Source organism: Taurulus bubalis (assembly GCF_910589615.1).
Source record: "Taurulus bubalis genome assembly, chromosome: 10".
Classification (NCBI taxonomy): domain Eukaryota; kingdom Metazoa; phylum Chordata; class Actinopteri; order Perciformes; family Cottidae; genus Taurulus; species Taurulus bubalis.
In genome coordinates, this window is record NC_136598.1 from 22,602,169 (window position 1) to 22,616,478 (window position 14,310).

Below are 14,310 nucleotides of genomic sequence, written 5' to 3' on the forward strand. Positions count from 1 at the left end.
GAAGATGTGAGGAGACAGAGATCTGGTGGTCTCGCTGTGTGTCTCTGGTGTCTCCTGTGTGGACCCCTCCGCCGGGATGTCTCCCACGGGGAGAGACGCCTCGTGTCCCGGGAACAAGAAATACAATCTTTTAGCTGGGATAATGGTTCCAGGCTGCCAGAGACGTGCTGACTTGATACCGCCTCACCTCTGTCTTATGAAATGGGAGCACAGTTATGAGGCAATAGCAATACGGAGCAAATTGAATAATAACATTGGAACAAAACCTTGCGTGATTTAATTTTCAAGGTGTCTCCTTGTTTCATTCTGTGGGAACACTGAACAGTGAATAAACAATATCGCGTAATGCTCAGTGTTGCATTAAAGTTTAATTTCACCTTGTATATTATTAAAATGATTAATGTAAGGTAAGTCTACACTATTATAGTGCCCTGTACTTGCATCATACAACCAAAGTTATTCAGCAGGAATAATTATTGATCTTGGTCATAGTAATTTGTCAAAAAAGGTCCACTTAGGAACATTTCCCAGAGACTTTAAATGCATCTCACGTTCTTAAGTGAAGTTTGCTTCGCACTACTTCTGTAAAGCAACAAAGGAATCAGGGATCAGTGGACAGATGCACTTGTGTGCATGTGTGTGTATCCCAGTTGAAGTGGTCAGTGTCAGTGGAAGTTGATGCACTGAAAGGGACAAAAGTATGTGAACTTGTGAGCGACAACAAAAGCCGTTCCAATCAGTCGCAGAGTTACTGATGAAAGCAGTGGAATATTAGCTGGAGACTGAACTAGAGTCCAGGAAGAGATGAAAGCAGCGGAGATGTCAGTAGATGTTTAAGATGCATGATAGCAATTTTCTTGGCGCATTACGATTTCCAATCCCAAAAGTCTGACATGCCAATTATAAATGTATCATAGACAGCATGGCTCAAGACCTTCCCAGAGTCAGTAGACGGGAATATGATCTCAATGTTTCCCCTTTGCCTTTAGTGTTGTCATCTGTAGTGGTCATGTGAATAAAAGCCCACAATTCAAAAGATTAAGAAATACATTTTATTTAATCAATTATATTTGGATATTTGCTTTGATTAATAGAGTATTTGCATTAGTGGTTTTAATTAAGTATTGGAAGCTGATTAGAGCTAAAATTAGGAAGTTAAACCGACGTGATTATTTCTGTAATATCTGTTTTAAAGCAGTTGAGTGTCACAGTTCAAAAAGATTTATTAACATCTAATATTCATATTTTGTTCCATTATTTTTCTATTACTAGATTATTGCTCATTTCTACTGGTCATGGATCATACTAATGACTCATACTACCGTTGTTTCTTAGCATTTACTAACATTAATAACATTTGTACCTAGGCTTACTACATAGATACATGAAGTGCTCATAATACTGCAGTAAATGTCAGTAGCGTTACAATGCTCATTATTTATTTCAACATAAAGGTATATAAGGAAAGTCACAAGCTGTTCCCCAGCTGTAAACACAACCAAACATATTTTCTCATTTGAAAAAGTATCATCCAGATAAGCGACTGTAAATAGAACCAAACCCATAGAGTCACACAATCAGTACGGATTCAGGTAAGCAGCCTGCCACCTCAGAGGAATCAGTCACTCTTTATCTTTTTGTTGGGAAAATAATAATGATAATAATACATTCACCTGCAACACAATGCGCTGAGCAGTTAGTCAGATTCCCATCAGATGGACCACAGCGTCCGTCATAGAAACTGCGTCCTTGATCCAATCCTCTGAAAGGAGCTGAATCTATTTTCCTTATCACTTAGAGCAGAAAACAATGAGTTGAGAGGAAGAAAAGACCGAGTGAATGGAGGATAGGGAGAAAGTGGTGGAAATTGATTTTGAACAAGTGCTTTTATTTGACAAAAGCTTGGCATCTGAAGAGAAAATGGTCCCCTTGAATAAGTATTGTGGTGGAAATGTGGTTTAGACCTGATAAAAGAAAGCCAGAGGGGAGGTAGACGGAGATGATTGGTTGAGAAGAGATAAAGAGTGATTAAAGAAAATGAGAAAGGAGGCAAAACAGAGGCAAGGAAAACAACCTGGGAACCCAGAGTGAGTATAGGAAGAGGGGAGGAGATGTTTGGGTGGGACGAGGAGAGGAAAAATGGCTCTCTGTCCTTTGTCTTGAAAATGCCAACAAAGAGGAGGCTGGCTGATGAATTCAAGATGTCTCTCTTCTATTCTTAACATCCTTATTCATCACAGCAAAGTGCCATTAACTGAAGGTGAGTGGGCCGCAGGTTCTGAAGCACAGCCGATTCACTGACTCCCATTTATTCAAGATTAATGACATACAAGCTGATTTGGCAAAAAGCTTTTTGTGCAGTTAAATGCTAAGAGACCGGCAATCAGCATATTCACTGCTGTGTGTTTGCTGTTTAGACCATTTATTTATTGTGTATTAATGCGGTGCATCATAATGTATTAGCAGCCTCGCCATGTACAATGCTAATCAATGACCAAAGATACATTTGCCTCTGTTGTGTTTAACCGCAGCGTGCCCTATTAATCAATGGCTATCAGTCAGTGTGGAGGGAGGTGCTGTGGCTCGGTGGTCCATGTGTTACATGAAGGCAGGGAGACATCAGGTCATTGTCTTTCCCTGCAGTCGGGCCACACGGAAGCTTTGTTACTCGTTCCTCTTCTGCTTTAGTTGTCATCTTCCATTCGGCTTTCACCTTGGAAGGCCGACATCTTTTTTTAGTCTGCCAACATTTTCTACATTGGTTCACAAAAGACGGCAGACTGGAATATAAATTATTTGTTCTCTCTCTCTCTCTCTCTCTCGCTCTCTCTCTCTCTCTCTCTCTCGTGGTTTCAAGGTATGATGTCAACAATTACTCTCATTGCAATGTAAATAAAACTGCTGCAAATTAAAGGGGGATGTTATGTTTGTTATTTTGTTCACTTGATTTGTTGTGCCACTTATTTCAGCTGTAAATACATTGTGTATATATATATATATATATATATATATATATATATATATATATATATAGATATATATATATATATCTATATATATATATATATAGATATATATATATATATAGATATATATATATATATATAGATATGTATATAGATATGTTTTCTTTTATCTGCATATGTACATACGTTACTAAATTACTCTAGAAAAATAGTACACTATTGGTTACTATCTACCCACACCATTGTTTTCAAGTTACAGCATAGAGCTCCAGAATAGAACTTCACTTTTTATGGTTTAGGCAATACTGACAACCCTGTGTAATGTCCATGAGTCATTTGATTACTGTGAATAGTGTCAAGGACGACACACACGCACACACACACACACACACACTCGGAGTTTTACACGAAAGCGTCTCAACTTTGACCTGTGAGTAGATGAATACTTAAACAATGCACTTAGCTGTCCACTGGTGTGTAATAACAATCTCAACAATGTCTCAAGGGCGTTTGCTCTGAGTTTTTATGGCCGTGCGGCTGGAAGGTCACAAGCTGCCAGCTGTCATTGTTCTGCAAGCGCTGCTCAGTCCGCCACTAAATATACAGTTTCAATGATAAAAAGAGAGGCTAATATTTTCCTATAATATGAAGTAATGCAAACAATGCAATCCATAAATACCTCCAGGTCACACAGGAAAAGCTCTGTTGCATGTAGTGCCTTTCAATAATACCGTTACATTGCCTTACCTCCATGTACAAACACATTTCCATAAAATGTGACAAATTGTTCCCTAACTCACACTGTTAGTCATTCAACTGATTGCTTCTCTCTCAAATGCTTTTGAGATAACTAGTGATTACCCAAAAAGTCCTATATTTGTTTCCGCTGATGGAGCCGTATTGTTGCTCCCGGATTCATTGTTTCCTGATCCGTTTCCATGGACACCATGTAGAGCGCTTCCAAGTCAACACGTTGTTGGAATACCACGCACAGCAGCACGAATGGCGGTTAAAGCTGAATATGAGCAGCTAAAAGCCCTCGGAGGCAAAACGTTCTCTTGACGATTGCCCACATGCAGATTGCTTGTGAAGAGAAACGGTCTGCTCATTACTCGTAGATTGGTTTTATCTTCTCAATTTTAATTGTGGGCTAATTTGTTAAAGTATAAATGCGCAGCACACTAGGACGCCAGGCAGCGTACAGTGAACTCATCATAGACCTGTCAAGAACACTCTGAGATAAAGATATGAGATTTCAAAGACACCCTGTACACTATTTACAAACGTCTACACGCATATATGCATCGTGCAATACAGTTATCATGGCACTGTTTCAATCTGAAGCTGTCACTCAAGGCAGCCACACTTCTTCCTGGTGGGTTACGCATCAGATCCATCAGCAAGCGGAGCTCTGGTGCTACTTTGTGGTGGAATGCAGCTCCGTGAGGCTCCAGACCGGCCCGAGGAAACCACAGAGCCTCAACTCTGATCTGTCGGATCAAAATCATTTGAACTATATATGTCACAAGCATTTGTCACTCTCAGGTGGTTATCTTATACCGCTTTGCTCAGGAGTTTATTCGCTCGACTTTATGTGGTTTATTCGCTTCATTCGCTTCATTCGCGCCGGGGCAGGGGGCGTGGCTTATCTCCGTGGCTCATCTCCTTAAAAAACGTTGCCATTTCCGCCATCCACCATGGAAATAACCACTACTTCTGCTTCATACTTGTTGTGGAAGTGCCACAAACGTCGGTGATGATGGGCGGAGCATCTCAGCGTCACGCAAAATCTTCCGAAAAGGCACATTTTTCATTCATTGACTTTGAATGTAATCTATTCGCGTAAAACATTTGCAACGCTTATGGTGTGAGCGCAGCATTAACCATGCAACAAAGTAACACAGTGAGCGTTCACTCATTAATCAATCCATGATGTTCGGTGCTCCTGCCACTGTCTCAACCAGCGCTTTAGAAGTGGAGCACCACGTGGTTTCCCAATAGTTTGATAAGGTCAAATGCAGACGACGAGTTTCCTCTCTGGGATTAATGTTGCAGAACTTAACTAACTCAACCGGCACTTCTCACAAAGAAACAATAGGAGTCTCAGGTTGGTTATGCAGGCTGTGGCTGCAGAGGTCATCAACTCATTTGTACACTGGGGAAGGATGGCTTCAAAAGCAGGATGGTTGCATCACATGCATCTCATCATTAATGGGGATGTCTTTGGATGTTTTGGTTCATACTCATGCGTGGGTTTAACACGAGAGCCGATGAAGCTCATTTAAGGTGACTTGAGTTAATAACAGTCACAGCTGCTTCTGTATTCTGGAAGGATGCTGAAAAACAATCTATTCAATATCTAGTTGAGGTCAAGGTAAAGTCACAACTTTCTAGCAATCAGGTAATTATCAGGCAGCTGTTTCAAATGTTGAGTCCATGTATCTTGTTATGTAATAATGTCCGTCTTAAACAATTAGGGGCCATGATGGATGGTCTAGAAAAAAGAGGTGGAGAAAATATTAGACACATCTCTCAGTATAACACAATACAATTCCACATGAATTAATATAAATGACCAACACATGTATTGTGTGGTTGTTTAGACTGCGTTAGTTTTCTCTATGTATAAGTAATCTATCGGCAACTGTGTGTGAAACTCAACAGTAAGAGCTGTGATCAACAAGACGAAAGATGCATTCACAACAGTGGTTCTGGTCCTTTGGTCCAAACCAAGGAAACAGATGATACATAGTTGCATTTTAGCTCTGGTCCAGTTCCTGTTCACACTGACCTTTGACAAAAGTTATTACAATTCGTGAACGTCTGTACCACATTTCATAGCAACCCATCAGAAGGTTGTTACGAACATCACCATCGCTATCCTCACAGGCAACGTCAGATTACTATAAAGTCTACCGCTTTGAGTCAATCAAAATGTCTTTTTTTTATTATCTACTCTAACCTTGTCTTGCAATTTCATGCTTCAGCTGAATCTAAATTAAAGTGCAGACTTGTTACTTTGGGTACTTTGCGTAATTGTCAGTTAAATGTTGGAATCCTGCCAAACTCAAAATAAGCGCACACATCTTCCTCTGTGAAAGTCCTCCTGCTCCACAAAGTACGACTCACTGCTTATCTGCCATGACCCTCAGCCGTTATCTCACCCGCTCGCGCTTTTGCTGGCAACCTCTTTCCATTTTGACACGTCTGAATCCCTCTTCCTCGTTAATGACGTGTAATTATAATGGAGTGTGTGTGTGAGGTGGAAACTGATTTCTCTGTGTCGCGGCCGGTGACAGGCTTGACATGAGTTTAGTTGTTTGGGGCCGAGAGTCTGTCATCTCAGTGAGACCCTCTGGGTCGACGTTCGCTCCGTAGAGGACACTCGCTGACAGAGTTCAGGAGGTAGAATGACTTTGTGGCTTTTTCCTCCTCCCAAAGAAAATCAGCCACAATGCTCTCTAAATGCAAATTGGGAGCCGGGCTTTTATGCGCTGCACTGACCGAACATTGGCACTCCACTCCGAGGCTGCCCGGGTGGGTGGGGACCGCTGAAAGTGCAGGTTCTGGGTGAATGTCACCAACTCTTGTCGGTCCTAAATCATCTTGAAATGTTAATATCTTAGGAGCTACACGCTGTATGACGGCATTTCCAAAGAGAAATGTTCCCTCTGTGCTCTAATGACACAGAAAGATTATCGGCTTTTCTTTGAGAGTAATTTGTGCCACTGTTGATCAGCCCCTCAATATATCATAATCATTATGAAAGGGTGACAATTGTACCGTTTTTTTCTCCATCTTCTGTCTCTTTGAATTAAAAGGACTGACATCTCTCAGCATTCCTCATTTACTGCTGCTGTGATCAACTGAATACGCAGCAGCGACCGGATAAATGTCTTTGAGGTATTTTGATGAGCGGATCAAAGTATCTCTACGAGTCTAACAACTCTGTCTGCGTCTGGTGAACCGTTGCCTATAAGCGTTAAAAGAATATATGGAGAATGAACTGTGAAATTAATGCTTTGTCTGCCATTTTCCCTGTGCACTGGGCTACAACATTATAGAAAATTGCTCATTTATCGCTCTCGGTTCAGATTATTGAGATTCACCCATTTCCTCACTGTGCCAGTGTCATTATGTGAACTTTGATGGAGCAAAATTACATCCTCATCTTTTCCTTATGACTTACAATGGTCTTAGATATAGATCAGCGGCCATGAAGAGATTGTTTTGTTATGTTCCCAGTAGGATGTTCAGTTCTTTTAAAAACCTTTGCCTCTGCCACTTCCTTTGGGCGTCTATGTGGTGACATGTAAACACAAAGACTGGCTTTAGACGATAAAGTCACAAGATAGTCAAGCTTTTAACAAACTTTGTTCAACAAATTGCCGTGAGGGATGTCTAGTCTGCTCATTTTAAACTGAATAGAAAAAGCTTTCACCGTCCAATGCTTTTCTTTTCTATTAATTTAGTTTTGGGACGTTGAAGTGCAGCGTAAGGGAAACCCTTTTAATTAATCACGGCGGTGCATTTAAGCGCTCCTTCTTTTGCCGTCTGCCTGCTGCCTCACTCGTCACCTGGAAGCCGCGTCCACGTCGCTACTCGTAACATTTCAAAAGCCAGCAGCAGCATCCACCTGTCGCTCCTCCTGTTCCCTGTGTACCTTCCCCCGGGGCCAGACATCAGCGCTGTGTGCGTTCTGTGTTTACATAGAGGCGGACTGAACTGAGGGTGAATGCCAGCGTGTGGTAGCTTCTCATCCAGTGCGTGGTTTTGGTCTAATGTTTCTGTCTTCTGCTCTCTTTTCTGTGTTACAGGTAAGTGCTGCCAAATGATGTCCACCAGGACAGAGAGGAGGAAAGAGGAGGAATAAGCTGCCGCTGCTCTCTTCAGAGGGTTTGCTGCTCGTGCTCCATAATCAATGGAAAGACGGGAAGACACTTATGATAATTATAATAACAAATTGTATTTATATGGCTCCGTAAAAGGTACTCAAAAGCACTTCACATGGTCAAAACGGAAACAATAAAAGAAAGTAGATGTAGACGCGGCTCTTATAAACATAATTTACAATTATACGTCCAATTCTGGGTACATTGGGACACAATGTTCGTTTTACATATCTCAGACTGCATAAAGATTTGAACTTGGCCTCGTAACCAAAAGAAAGCAATCCAGCAGTCGAGGTAATAATGGTGAACGTCCAGCCGCCTGCAGTCAAGTATTTTTTCCAGAGGTGGTCTCCCAGGTCAGTGGTCTTTCTCTTGAATACAGATGCAGTCATGTGGGTTTGTTCCGTGCAGGAGATTGACAACCCGAGCCTGTGTGGTTTTGGGCAGACAAATTAGAAAATCTGAGAATGAAAATTGGCACAGAGTATGACTTGAAGTCAAAGTTGACACATATCCTGGTTCCTAGTTGTTGTGTTTTAGCAGCCGGATTTGAGCTAAATGTCCCTCACTAGTGAGGCCACGGAAACTTAACCTGGTCACCCGTCAGCGTCTCTTTTACAGGCAATATTCATGTCGCTCCGTAAGGTTCAAAACTGTAAAACCTAATATCTTTTTTTGGTCTTTTCAACTTGTACAAATGGGTGAAAATACCATTTGAAGGTAATGTTTGATGACGCACATTGAAAAATGCAGTTAAGTCCGATGAGTCGTCGCTCCAAAACACACCCGATTGCAAGGTTTCCAAAGTGAAAGGATCATTTAACGTGTGTGTGTGTGTGTGTGTGTGTGTGTGTGTGTGTGTGTGTGTGTGTAACCATTTTGTACATACCAATCACATTTTTTTTTTGTAATGTAAAATAGGCTTGCTATTTGATTTCAAACTTTTTCTTTTAAAAGTAAAAAAAACAACATATTTTATAATCCCCAAACGTGTCAGATAACCCATCATTATTGGGTATGTGAGGGATCCTGTAACACCACTGGGTCTACTTCAATCACACAAGGTAATGCGTTCCTCAGAATTGAGCATTGGCCCAGCTGAGGCTGAACTGGACTGCATCTCTTTGTCAGAGCGAGGTGAAGAGGCCCTCTGATGAGTGTTTGTCTGCTGCCAGAAATGACTGTGAAGTGCCCTTTGTCTTCCCATCAGTCCATTATAAGTCCTCTCACAATCACTTAAACTTCCAAATGAAACTTTCTGAAGGACGCAAATTCAAGCTGAGCGGAGCCTCGTCTCCTCCAGCCTGTTGGCTCGTTTAGCCGGAGAGGACTTGAAGAATCAGACAGATAACTCACTGCTTTCTCACATTGTTGACACTCTTTAGCATCTCTTGCACAGCATGTCACGGTGTGGACTAACTATTGTAAGCACCATCTACAGAGAAAAGATGTCTAACCTCCAACACTCGCTCATGGATAGTCAGAGACGGGTAAACAGCGGAGAAGTCAATCACTGATACGGCTGATTTCACAAGCGTGAAACCATTTAAGTGTTATGTCTGACACTTGGCTGGAAAGTGTTGATAATGAATGCTTTAAAGCTCAACCACGCTGCTTTTAGAAGATGCTTATCTCTCAGACTGCCTCCTGCACCTGTGACCTCGCATGACAATGCACCACGCTCGGTGCTTTTAGTGTCACTTTCACGCTCGAAGAAAAGTGAAGAAGCTGGAGAATAAATGAAATCCCTCAAACTCCAAGTGACATCTAAGATGTTTAAAGAGTCAACTGCCATCTGCATTTGATAAATGAAGGCTTACACTTCATATGGTATGTACATTAATAGAAAGTCGCATGTTGCATCACCTCTATGCAAAATGAACTGGTTGTCTCACAAATTCACTTCATTACTTAAGCGTCATATTCAAAAGTCTATTTTTAATACCGTCAATTGCATGACAGGTAATATTCTAATGCGCCCCTGTGCTCCTCAGATCTTGATATGCATATGAACAATCAGATACAATTATGAAAACTGACTTTCAAATGACATTTAATATGTTTTGACGAAATGGGAGCATTTCACATTTCTGACAGCAGTAAATTAAGATTGAGGGATGAAAGCACGAGCTTCCTGTTTCCAAAGTTTCAGCCTCGTGTTTTCTTCCAAGTATATTAATACTGAAGGTTCTGTTCTAATTTCAATGAAAGTTATTTATCTGCCAAATGATGATGAGCAGCAGCCATCAGCAGCGGATCTTAAGACCCGTCTTGACAGCACAGTTGGTTGATTATTGACAGTGGCTCGTCAGTTAATATACACATCAGTGAATCACATTAAACAGCAAACCAGTCAAATGTGGCAAATCACCACATCGTTAGAATCTCAAATTAAATGGAATATTGTGTTCTCAAGATGGGAAGTCAGTCATAATTTCCTCAAACAGCTTATTACTTTCCACGTCTAATCAGAGTTTGCATATCAGTCCTCCCAAATGCACAGCTAATAAAGCTGTTTGTTTTTTTAATCTTCTTCCACAACCTTTTTTTTATTTGTTGAAATTCCCATTCTATCCTGACAGCAATCAATAAATCAAATGCTCTGCACTGGGCTGGTTTTTCTTTTACGGTTATTTAAAATTCATGTATTCATGCTAGTGCATTTATGTGTGTTTCTTTGACCGTCTCTTACTCGTCATAGAACAGTGACCTTTCGGTCTTTGGCTCACTACATGATTGGACAAATAAAGGCTTTTACAAATCTTTTTATTTTTTTGTGCGATTAATTCTCTTGTCATATATGTTTTCTATATGTTTAATTTTTCTGAGCCTTTACTTCACAAATAAAGGCTTCAACCAGTCACACTGTGTGGAACAGACATATTTAATCTACTGTACAACAACACGGAGGTTCATGATCTGAACCAAGACGGGAAAACTTTATAACTCCCAACTTTGACAAAGGCGGCACAGACCAGATCCACTACTTCAGTTCTGACCTTTCACAATAAAAGCACAAGACATACACACTGTGTAACTTAGAGGGAACTAAAATACACAGAATGAAATCAATAAAATAGCTCTCAGTAGTTTAGGCTTCATATTAATTTACGTCAGACTGACTACAAGGTCCTCTGCTTGTAAATCTATTCAAATATTTTATTGAACTGACATTCAATCGAGAAAATATTTCTCTGATTTTTTCAACAATAAAAGTAAAAACGGTTTCATCCTAAATATTAATGATGGATGAAATACTGAATCATACCTTTGTGGTACATTAATCCAGCTGTCTCCATGGTGATGATGTGATTCAGGTGTTAAAGGCCAAAGTAGTTTATTCATCCAATTAACTTCATTATCTGAATCGAGCCTCTTGATCTTAAACATTTTTTTTCGTTTTGTTTCACAAGCTGTGCTGCAGGACACTATTAATGTTACTGTTGTTAATTAAATGAGGTGTTCCTTGGCCTCAACTAAGGCCATGTTTTATTGGTAAAGCGGGCTGATAAGATGAACATTTTTGAAATTGTCTCTTTGTTGGAATCTTGTGAATACAGTTAAAAAAAAAAAAACTGCATTCAACCTCCCACAGTAGGTTAGTGCCATTTAGCCTCTGAGTCAGACTCAACTCTGCTACTCAAAGGCCACACAGTCAAACACTGTTCATCCGTTCTGAGATGAGATTCCTTTCTGATAATCATATTTTGTGGCCTTAAAGTCACAATGAACCTGAGGTTAGTGTGTCTACAGCTTCTGTTATGCTTTGAAATAATCCAATCAAGTGAGCGTGGGACCTTGGATGCTGAGGGCATGGATGGAGGCCAGGGCGCCATTACTGCATGTATTGCCCGTGCTGCAGCGACACAAAGAGTTTCCCTTTCATCCCCGCCTCGTCTTTCAACTGATCTGCGTATCGCCGACTTGATAGCAGTCAAATCAAAATGCAAAGCACTTGATTTAAATCGCATCTTGTAATTGTACACCCCTAAACTAGTTTAACTGTGGAATGTGTCAAAGTACAGAGGCTTAAGGAAATCTGAAAACAGCCCCTGTTGTAAAGTATTAACATTAAGAAATAATCTAGTGGTGAAGACACTTTCCTCACTGAATTATAGACATTATGTTATCTTAAAAACTTCTGAGCCACAGCGCCCCCAAAATGTTGGTCTCAGCTCTTCATCTGGATCTTCATCGGTCCCCAAGTCCTATGAATCAATACCAGAGAGGACTGGTCGATCGACGTATTGGGCTCCCCTGTTCTACTCACTTTGAAGATCCTTATTTTTATTCTGGTGTGATGATAAAACACAGTGATTTTATCAGTTATAATAAATGAGATTTGAGCTCTCCAAGCTTTGTTTGTCACAAGGTAATGGCGGATTATTATCTCTCTCAAGTGGAAAACATTGATTATTTAGACACTGATTGATAATACAGGTGCTTATTAACAACACAATCACAACAGATAAAAGACAATTCAGTGAGAGCTGATTGTGTTCAATGCAGTGCAGAAATCTCTCATGCAAAGGGACTGATCGTGATCGACGTATCGGGCGCCCCTGTTGTATATCCTGTGTGGAGAAAAATGATGTTCCACTCGCTTCACACAGCACTGCTGCTGCAGGAGAGTGGGACATAGATTATCATAATGGTCCCCAAGCGGCCCACTAATCTGTGATGATCAGATCGACTGTGTTCCCCCATCATGGAGTTGTTGACTTAACTTGACGTAGCTTCTTTGGTTGACGGGTGGAGGCAGGAGTGGTGGGTGGGCTCCAGCCCCGAATGTTTTCTCAAAGGCCAAACATTTATTTTAGGTTTTGAAAACACCTTTAAATGTCTTTCATTTCCCCTCAGTCTTCCTGACTGGACTATATGAACAGATTGTCGGCTCTACAGGATGATTGTTCCCTCTGTGACCATAATGCTTTCTCCAAAAGGATGTACCGTTTTTAAGGCCTTCTATTATCAAACAGATTGAAAAACAGTGCAGATAGCTGCAGTAAATGAGGGGGATGTCCTCGGGGGAGGCCGCCCCCGGAGCCCCCGAGGTTTGGGCAAAGTCCAGAATGATTACAACGTCTGGCTCCGCCACTGAAGCTGTTTTCATCCTGTGTGTCGCCCACCTGTCTGATTCCATTAGACCACCACACTAGTCCAGCAGATGGTGAGCTGATGGCCGTTCATATTGGAGGAAATGAACATTAAATCACCTGATGATAGATGTTTGATTGGCTTTTACTTCTATCGAGGGAGCCAGAGTGGAAATGTGAAGTCTGGACATATATGGGTCCCCTTGATTAAAGCAGAACACTCCGATTCAAATTAAATCCACGGAGCCCGGCACCCTGCAGCCCTTAGTTTAAATGAAGGCCACATCCTCCCACGATGTGAACTTTGAAGTCAGTGTGAAGGGCTCATTTGCACAAGAAAAACAGATATCTCTGTTATTTATATATTTTTCTAAAGCCACATTTTGTGTGCGCTCCATGGAATATCAATCACAGTGTTGCTTTGTGCATCTTAAAACACATTGAATGGTGTGTGTCCCCTCGGTGTCCAGTCCTTGGTCCTGTCCTCTGATATTTTTTTTTTATATCTGATGAAAAGCTGGACAGCTGTCCTCCGTCCCGGCCCGTCTTCTGCCAGAGCCAGAGGGCTGGAGCTGCTCTCGTGTGTCCTGTCCGTGGTTGGACCCCCGGCTCTCTCGGCCTTTTTTTCCCACCAGACTCCACGACAAAACCACCGCACACAGACCGACCTCCATCTCCTGTCCTTCAAACAAGGACAGAGCTTCACATCTCCTTCATGCCAGTCAGTGACTTGCTGCCTGCTATGAAGGATTAATAGAGTTTTAAATAGGATCCATCACAGCTGTTTGGTGGGATTTAACCAGTTTTTGAGAACTGTGATCCATATAAAACATTTACTGCCCATAGAGCTCACAGATTTTAATTGTTTTGCCAGATCCTGATTAAAACCATGCATCTTTATCACCTTTTTTTAAAGAAAATAAAATTTGCACGCAGATGGTTTATTATATTTGATTAAGTCGCCACAATGAATGCATGCATTTGTTTTGTTTTTTCACATCCCTGCAATTTATTTTGAGGACAACCTCTTTTCCTCTTTCCCTAATCTTCCTTCATTTCTTCTACCACCTGTTCCTTTATTCCCCACTCCATCTTTTTAAATGAATAGTAATAGCCATGTTGTCAAGCCTTAACCAACTTCTAGTTTTCCTCAGAATATTTAAGTAAGGAAGCTGCAGCTAGGAGAGCCGGGGTTTATGCTAATCTCTACTCCAACTCCAGACTATCCATTGTTCTCCCAGTCCTTACTATATGATGCTCCAAAAATCATTTAAACTCAACTAATACATCCATCTATTGACCTCTCCACTGAATGTACAGCAGGATGAAAAGAAAAGGATCAAAGAGAAAACAAGA